Here is an 8856-nt window from a genome sequence, read left to right as displayed (position 1 = left end):
AAGAAAATCTCCTCGTTAATTTAGGACATTACTCGTTTTCGACCCATTTTTACTAGGAAGGCCATAAAGTGGCCGATTTGTATTGAATCTTAGCATGTGACACACTACAACATTTCCGCCCTATAAAAACACTAAAAAACTGTTGCTTAATGTGATAAAACCGTTCCCGTAGGATACCAGAACGGTTTTCCGAGCGTGGCAAACTGAGGCGTTGTCTTATCCTTTCAGGACGGTTATTTTCCTAAACAACAACGGCAAAGGTAAATCCGTAGTCTTAGGTATCCTTTTGAGAACGCTTTTTAAATTTCTCAACATCAACGGTTTTAAGCTGTTTCCGACTAAAAATCCGTTGCGCTTGCTTAACTATAAGAACGCTATTTGGGGCGCTATCCCAACACTTTAGTACCGATGTTTTACGAAAACCGTTCTCCTAGACCCAATTTTAAATTGCTGTTTATAAGCTTCCGCAACGCCTTTGCACCGTTGTGAAAAATTGTATATTAAAAAAAAATTGCATTTAATCCTTATTCTTTCACTTACTCTGTCTGTTCTTGTCAAAAATAAAACATTATTATTTGACTTAAAGAACAACTTCAGTGAAAAATTATAAATACAAAATTCAAATATAATCCTATATTCAAAATTACATACCAAGTACTTGTCAATAATATATCATTCGTATACGTATCAAATATAACATTGTTCACAATAAAGTACTCAAATTCTACAAGTCATAATGTCAACTATCATTTTCACAATCTAAACAACACTTAAACATCAACATCTGTCTTCATCTCTTGTACTTCTAGATCTTGAAATTCTTCATCGATATCATCATTATTCATTGATCTACACAATAAAGAAATAAGTTCAATAAGTCACACGTACAAATAATAGTGCCTTCATAGACCATTTGAAAATATATACGTCAAACAATGAGGTAGTAATTTCAAAGCCACCCATTCCAAAGAGACACAGCAATATAGAGTATACTAAACTAATATAGTTGCGACATTTTTTATTCTTCTTTTCATATGATAATACTAAACTAATTAGTCCTCAATAAAAATCCTAGGCCTCCTACATGGAATATTTTTCTACTCTAAGACTAACACAAACTCACACGAAACTCATACTACATCACAACCTGCTCCACTTCACACATTATTAAGTTTCACATTTATCATAACATACCTGCTGAACCATAAACAAAACTATATTTTCCTCTATACTAAGCCACACAGGAGAACCAATAGTAGAAGTATTCATTAGTCCAACCTCCAATTTCCTTTTTCATAATTCATACATCTGCAAACTACCTGTCAAATACAACAAACCATGTGTCAAAAAAAAAATACAACAAACCATAGACACTTCCAATAAAAAAGAAAAAAAACTTAGTCTTATAATTTAGGTTTTTTTTTTTTTTTTTACACTGTTGCAATTATACAAAAGGTAGAAGCAGACCATAGAGAGTTGCTGATTTACACAACAATATCCAAAAAATATCAACACCAATAGGGCCACCAGTGGAAACATGAGCCCTATAACCACTAATATTAAGTGATTATCTTAGCTTTGTAACATACATGTAACTGTTTGAGTTTACCTATATCGGTGTCGAGATCATACCATCAAAGTATGTAATCCTATATTAGGTAAATGAAAATTTACTTAAGAGTAATTTTCTAAAGTTGTCTATTGTTCTAAACTATAAGCCTTGCTTCAACTTACTAGTATATAGGTGCTAATCAGATAGTAGTTGCTTTTCTTATATTTTCGTCAACAACCTTTCCTGAAATCATGAACGAGATAAAGTAAAATACTTGTCAATCATACATCATTCATATATCTAACAAAATACTTTTCTTATATTGAATTAATCATAGTATGTATGATAAACAGGAGATATTGCTTGAAATAAATTGGCTATTTTCCAAACTAGTTCTTATACTCAGACGATAAGGGAATGTGATGTGCAGCCTTGGCCAGTAAAATGGCTAGGCTGAAACGAGTAGTACGTGTTAGATCAGCGGTCATGGGGAAATTAATTTTATTCAACAAAGAGATAAAACAATTTCTCAGATGCAACAAAAACCAACTCCCCCATTTACAAGCTAAAAATAATATTTTGAAAGCTTAAACCATATAATTACATTCTCAAAGAGATCGAACCACTATCAACTGTTCTCGAAATCTACTTTCATCCCATCAATGCCATTGAATCAGCCAAGAGTCTCGATCTTCCCACTTTAGCAGCAACTATCTAATAATTACATGAGTTAATTACAATTTCAATTGTTTCAATCGTTCATACCTTCTTGAAGAGTACTCACTAAAGCAACAATAAATGTCCTGATCAAAAGAGAGGTGGAGTTGGAGTATGAAATAGAAACTGCTTCAGTTACTGCAGCAGACTAAGGTAAATAAGAAAAGAGTATAGCCGCAACCTATAATATTAGATGTATATAAAATTTACAATAACTGATATCAATGACAGATAGATAATAACAAATTGCAGCAGTCCAATGTGTGCAAACTCACAAGCATACATTATTTAATGATTTAATAATAACAATCTTGAAGAATAGATGTACGGAAAAATAAACTATGGTAAAAAAATTCAAGTTTATAAACTAATGAACCACTAAAGTAATAAGGTGGTTAAAAATGTAAAAACCAAAGAATGGTGAATGAGAACCAGTTGTTAAATCAATTAATCACTTGATAGATCAATTACAAAATTTGATCAATTACGGATACTTTGTCTTCAAAATTTTATACGTTTACATCCATGAATATGCTAGTTTTTACACACTTTATGTAGTTTTGGCTAACTGTATGTGGAGTGTAATAGGAAATGTTCACATATAAAGTTCATCTTACACAATTCTAACATATAAAATATCCAATAGAAACCATTGCAAACTTCTACACAAGTTTATCATACAAAGTTTCTAGCTTCCTCTCAACTTCAAATGATGGAAAGTACTGACCAACAACTTTTAAGAAAGGGAAGTAACTTTCATCTACTAAGCATATGAACACTATTCAATGAAGCACAAACACTATTCGAATTAGGCATGTCTCAGTGTCGGATACGTGTTAATGTCTAAAACGACACCAACACATATAATTACATTGAATTAGGTGATTTTCTCAAATTATTATTGGTGTCGGCGTGTCAATGTCTGTCATATGCGGTGTCCATGACTGTATCCGTGCTTCATAGTCACTAGTTCAATCACAACTCTGTTTTAGATAAGGTAATTAGCTAGGCTTCCTAGTTTACACATAATTACCCACGTTATTTCAAGTTCAACTACTTTGTTTATTAACTGATTCAAGTCATAACTAACTACCATCTTTGTCAACCTTCAAATGTTAAAAGAAGAACATGTATAAATGTGCACAAGGAAAAGTCTAACTTTTAAGTTAGATAAAAATTGATTAAAAAAATGTGCACAAGGAACTAGCTTTAGAAAATTACAAGGGCATCGATTACAACAAGGTTAAAGAATATTGATAAAAACCTGATACTTATAAAAATTCAAATCCATCCTACAATTACAAGGTTTTTCTATCAATAAACAATACAAAACAAACAAACGCAGTAGAGAGAAGAATATGTTCAACAATCAAAATTAAACAAACAAAAAAAAAAAAAGAAAACCGAAGAACCTATATTGAACAGAGGCAATATGAACAATAATCACAGCAAACAATATACCTTTGTGAATCCAATAACTTCGTAAATCACAGCAAACATGTCGTCATCGCCGCCGGCTTCTACAGAGATTGATTGAACAAAATGCGGGCTCTGAAATTTTGAAAGAGTATAGATTCCTGAAAGGATTCATGGAATTTTATGAAGGGGGTCTGAGATTATTTGAGAGTAGAATCGAAAAAAGGGGGGTTTTGAGAGTTTTTCGAAGCTTGAAAGATGGTTTGAGATTTTCGAAGGGGTGGGATTGAGGGGTGTGAGATTGAGGAGGTTCGAAACGTGAGAGTTGAATTCCAAGTTTGAGGTTACTCTGAAATTTGAGGATTAAAGTTTGAAAGCGTTTGGGATTGGGTTCACTTTTTTTGTTTGTTACAATTTATTTATTTGTTTATTTTAAGTTCAAAAAAAAAAATTGTTTGTTTATTTATTTTGAGATTGAGTTGAGTTTCTTTATTATTTTTTTAAGAAGAGTTTCTTAATTATTGGAAGCGGCAGAAAAAATTCCTACTAAGCGGCCTACTAAAAAAAATGGAGGCTGGTCGTTTTTTTCTAGTTTATTTTCCCATATTTTTTATTAAAAAATTGAAAAGTATACAACGATGATTATTTGTTGTAAAAAATAACTGATAAATTTCCGTTCTGCTTTTATATACCACAACAATTTTGAGGCGTAACAAAAAAATTGAAAAAACTCCCTATGTTACCACAACAAAATATGAAAATTGTTGCCTTCGATACTCTAACAGAACAATTTTTTTACCTTCAAAAAATTAGGCGTTGCCGTAGGGCCAAAATGTTGTAGTGACAATTCGTTGGATAGGTAAACAACATAACTACGACTTCCATGGGATAATTTTGCATTCTCTAAAAATTCGGCCAAAATGGAGGTTAAGAAAATCTCCTCGTTAATTTAGGACATTACTCGTTTTTGACCCATTTTTACTAGGAAGGCCATAAAGTGGCCGATTTGTATTGAATCTTAGCATGTGACAATTCGTTGGATAGGTAAACAACATAAATACGACTTCCATGGGATATTGTTGCATTCTCTAAAAATTCAGCCAAAATGGAGGTTAAGAATATCTCCTCGTTAATTTGGGACATTACTCGTTTTCGACCATTTTTTAGTAGGAAGGCCATAATGTGGCCGATTTGCATTGAATCTTAGCGTGTGACAATTCGTTGGATAGGTAAACAACTTAACTACGACTTCCATGGGATATTTTTGCATTTTCTAAAAATTCGGCCAAAATGGAGGTTAAGAAAATCTCCTCGTTAATTTAGGACATTACTCGTTTTCGACCCTTTTTTACTAGGAAGGCCATAATGTGGTCGATTTGCATTGAATCTTATCATGTGACAATTCGTTGGATAGGTAAACAACATAACTACGACTTCCATGGGATATTTTTGCATTCTCTAAAAATTCGGCCAAAATGGAGGTTAAGAAAATCTCCTCGTTAATTTAGGACATTACTTGTTTTTGACCCATTTTTACTAGGAATGCCATAAAGTGGCCGATTTGTATTGAATCTTAGCATGTGACAATTTGTTGGGTAGGTAAACAACATAACTACGACTTCCATGGGATATTTTTGCATTCTCTAAAAATTCAGCCAAAATGGAGGTTAAGAAAATCTCCTCGTTAATTGGGGACATTACTCATTTTCGACCCTTTTTTAGTAGGAAGGCCATAATGTGTCCGATTTGCATTGAATCCTAGCGTGTGACAATTCGTTGGATAGGTTAACAACATAACTACGACATCCATGGGATATTTTTGCATTCTCTAAAAATTCGGCCAGAATGGAGGTTAAGAAAATCTCCTCGTTAATTTAGGACATTACTCGTTTTCGACCCTTTTTTACTAGGAAGGCCATAATGTGGCCGATTTGCATTGAATCTTAGCGTGTGACAATTCTTTGGATAGGTAAACAACATAACTACGACTTCCATGGGATATTTTTGCATTCTCTAAAAATTCGGCCAAAATGGAGGTTAGGAAAATCTCCTCGTTAATTTAGGACATTGCTCGTTTTCGACCCATTTTTACTAGGAAGGCCATAAAGTGGCCGATTTGTATTGAATCTTAGCATGTGACAATTCGTTGGATAGGTTAATAACATAACTACGACTTCCATGGGATATTTTTGCATTCTCTAAAAATTCGGCCAAAATGGAGGTTAAGAAAATCTCCTCGTTAATTTAGGACATTACACGTTTTCGACCCTTTTTTACTAGGAAGGCCATAATGTGGTCGATTTGCATTGAATCTTAGCATGTGACAATTCGTTGGATAGGTAAACAACATAACTACGACTTCCATGGGATATTTTTGCATTCTCTAAAAATTCGGCCAAAATGGAGGTTAAGAAAATCTCCTCGTTAATTTATGACATTACTCGTTTTTGACCCATTTTTACTAGGAATGCCATAAAGTGGCCGATTTGTATTGAATCTTAGCATGTGACAATTTGTTGGATAGGTAAACAACTTAACTACGACTTCCATGGGATATTTTTGCATTCTCTAAAAATTCGGCCAAAATAGAGGTTAAGAAAATCTCCTCGTTAATTTAGGACATTACTCGTTTTTGACCCATTTTTACTAGGAATGCCATAAAGTGGCCGATTTGTACTGAATCTTAGCATGTGACAATTTGTTGGATAGGTAAACAACTTAACTACGACTTCCATGGGATAATTTTGCATTCTCTAAAAATTCGGCCAAAATGGAGGTTAAGAAAATCTCCTCGTTAATTTAGGACATTACTCGTTTTTGACCCATTTTTACTAGGAAGGCCATAAAGTGGCCGATTTGTATTGAATCTTAGCATGTGACAATTCGTTGGATAGGTAAACAACATAAATACGACTTCCATGGGATATTGTTGCATTCTCTAAAAATTCAGCCAAAATGGAGGTTAAGAATATCTCCTCGTTAATTTGGGACATTACTCGTTTTCGACCATTTTTTAGTAGGAAGGCCATAATGTGGCCGATTTGCATTGAATCTTAGCGTGTGACAATTCGTTGGATAGGTAAACAACTTAACTACGACTTCCATGGGATATTTTTGCATTTTCTAAAAATTCGGCCAAAATGGAGGTTAAGAAAATCTCCTCGTTAATTTAGGACATTACTCGTTTTCGACCCTTTTTTACTAGGAAGGCCATAATGTGGTCGATTTGCATTGAATCTTAGCATGTGACAATTCGTTGGATAGGTAAACAACATAACTACGACTTCCATGGGATATTTTTGCATTCTCTAAAAATTCGGCCAAAATGGAGGTTAAGAAAATCTCCTCGTTAATTTAGGACATTACTTGTTTTTGACCCATTTTTACTAGGAATGCCATAAAGTGGCCGATTTGTATTGAATCTTAGCATGTGACAATTTGTTGGGTAGGTAAACAACATAACTACGACTTCCATGGGATATTTTTGCATTCTCTAAAAATTCAGCCAAAATGGAGGTTAAGAAAATCTCCTCGTTAATTGGGGACATTACTCATTTTCGACCCTTTTTTAGTAGGAAGGCCATAATGTGTCCGATTTGCATTGAATCCTAGCGTGTGACAATTCGTTGGATAGGTTAACAACATAACTACGACATCCATGGGATATTTTTGCATTCTCTAAAAATTCGGCCAGAATGGAGGTTAAGAAAATCTCCTCGTTAATTTAGGACATTACTCGTTTTCGACCCTTTTTTACTAGGAAGGCCATAATGTGGCCGATTTGCATTGAATCTTAGCGTGTGACAATTCTTTGGATAGGTAAACAACATAACTACGACTTCCATGGGATATTTTTGCATTCTCTAAAAATTCGGCCAAAATGGAGGTTAGGAAAATCTCCTCGTTAATTTAGGACATTGCTCGTTTTCGACCCATTTTTACTAGGAAGGCCATAAAGTGGCCGATTTGTATTGAATCTTAGCATGTGACAATTCGTTGGATAGGTTAATAACATAACTACGACTTCCATGGGATATTTTTGCATTCTCTAAAAATTCGGCCAAAATGGAGGTTAAGAAAATCTCCTCGTTAATTTAGGACATTACACGTTTTCGACCCTTTTTTACTAGGAAGGCCATAATGTGGTCGATTTGCATTGAATCTTAGCATGTGACAATTCGTTGGATAGGTAAACAACATAACTACGACTTCCATGGGATATTTTTGCATTCTCTAAAAATTCGGCCAAAATGGAGGTTAAGAAAATCTCCTCGTTAATTTATGACATTACTCGTTTTTGACCCATTTTTACTAGGAATGCCATAAAGTGGCCGATTTGTATTGAATCTTAGCATGTGACAATTTGTTGGATAGGTAAACAACTTAACTACGACTTCCATGGGATATTTTTGCATTCTCTAAAAATTCGGCCAAAATGGAGGTTAAGAAAATCTCCTCGTTAATTTAGGACATTACTCGTTTTTGACCCATTTTTACTAGGAATGCCATAAAGTGGCCGATTTGTACTGAATCTTAGCATGTGACAATTTGTTGGATAGGTAAACAACTTAACTACGACTTCCATGGGATATTTTTGCATTCTCTAAAAATTCAGCCAAAATGGAGGTTAAGAATATCTCCTCGTTAATTTGGGACATTACTCGTTTTCGACCCTTTTTTAGTAGGAAGGCCTAATGTGGCCGATTTGCATTGAATCTTAGCGTGTGACAATTCGTTGGATAGGTAAACAACATAACTACGACTTCCACAGGATATTTTTGCATTCTCTAAAAATTCAGCCAAAATGGAGGTTAAGAAAATCTCCTCGTTAATTGGGGACTTTACTCGTTTTTGACCCATTTTTACTAGGAAGGCCATAAAGTGGCCGATTTGTATTGAATCTTAGCATGTGACAATTCGTTGGATAGGTAAACAACATAACTACGACTTCCATGGGATATTTTTGCATTCTCTAAAAATTCGGCCAGAATGGAGGTTAAGAAAATCTCCTCGTTAATTTAGGACATTACTCGTTTTCGACCCATTTTTACTAGGAAGGCCATAAAGTGGCCGATTTGTATTGAATCTTAGCATGTGACAATTCGTTGGATAGGTAAACAACATAACTACGACTTCCATGGGATAATTTTGCATTCTCTAAAAATTCGGCC

General features: G+C 34.1%; 1 long non-coding RNA gene across 1 annotated transcript; it reads right to left on the bottom strand.

Annotated features, from left to right (window-relative positions):
• Window positions 1-658: 658 nt before the first annotated feature.
• Window positions 659-4519, bottom strand: LOC146951648 (uncharacterized). Its single transcript, XR_015027970.1, has 5 exons — window positions 3731-4519; window positions 2318-2407; window positions 1735-1795; window positions 1195-1319; window positions 659-849 (listed from the first exon to the last, which is right to left on the bottom strand). It is a non-coding gene; the product is annotated as an uncharacterized LOC146951648 (long non-coding RNA).
• Window positions 4520-8856: the final 4337 nt, after the last annotated feature.

The sequence above is a fragment of the Medicago sativa genome, chromosome 2 (assembly GCF_051527215.1).
Source record: "Medicago sativa cultivar Bolivia chromosome 2, Bolivia_mono, whole genome shotgun sequence".
NCBI classification, from domain to species: Eukaryota; Viridiplantae; Streptophyta; class Magnoliopsida; order Fabales; family Fabaceae; genus Medicago; species Medicago sativa.
The sequence above is the reverse complement of the archived record's forward strand: the minus strand, read 5'-3'. Positions and strand labels throughout refer to the sequence as shown.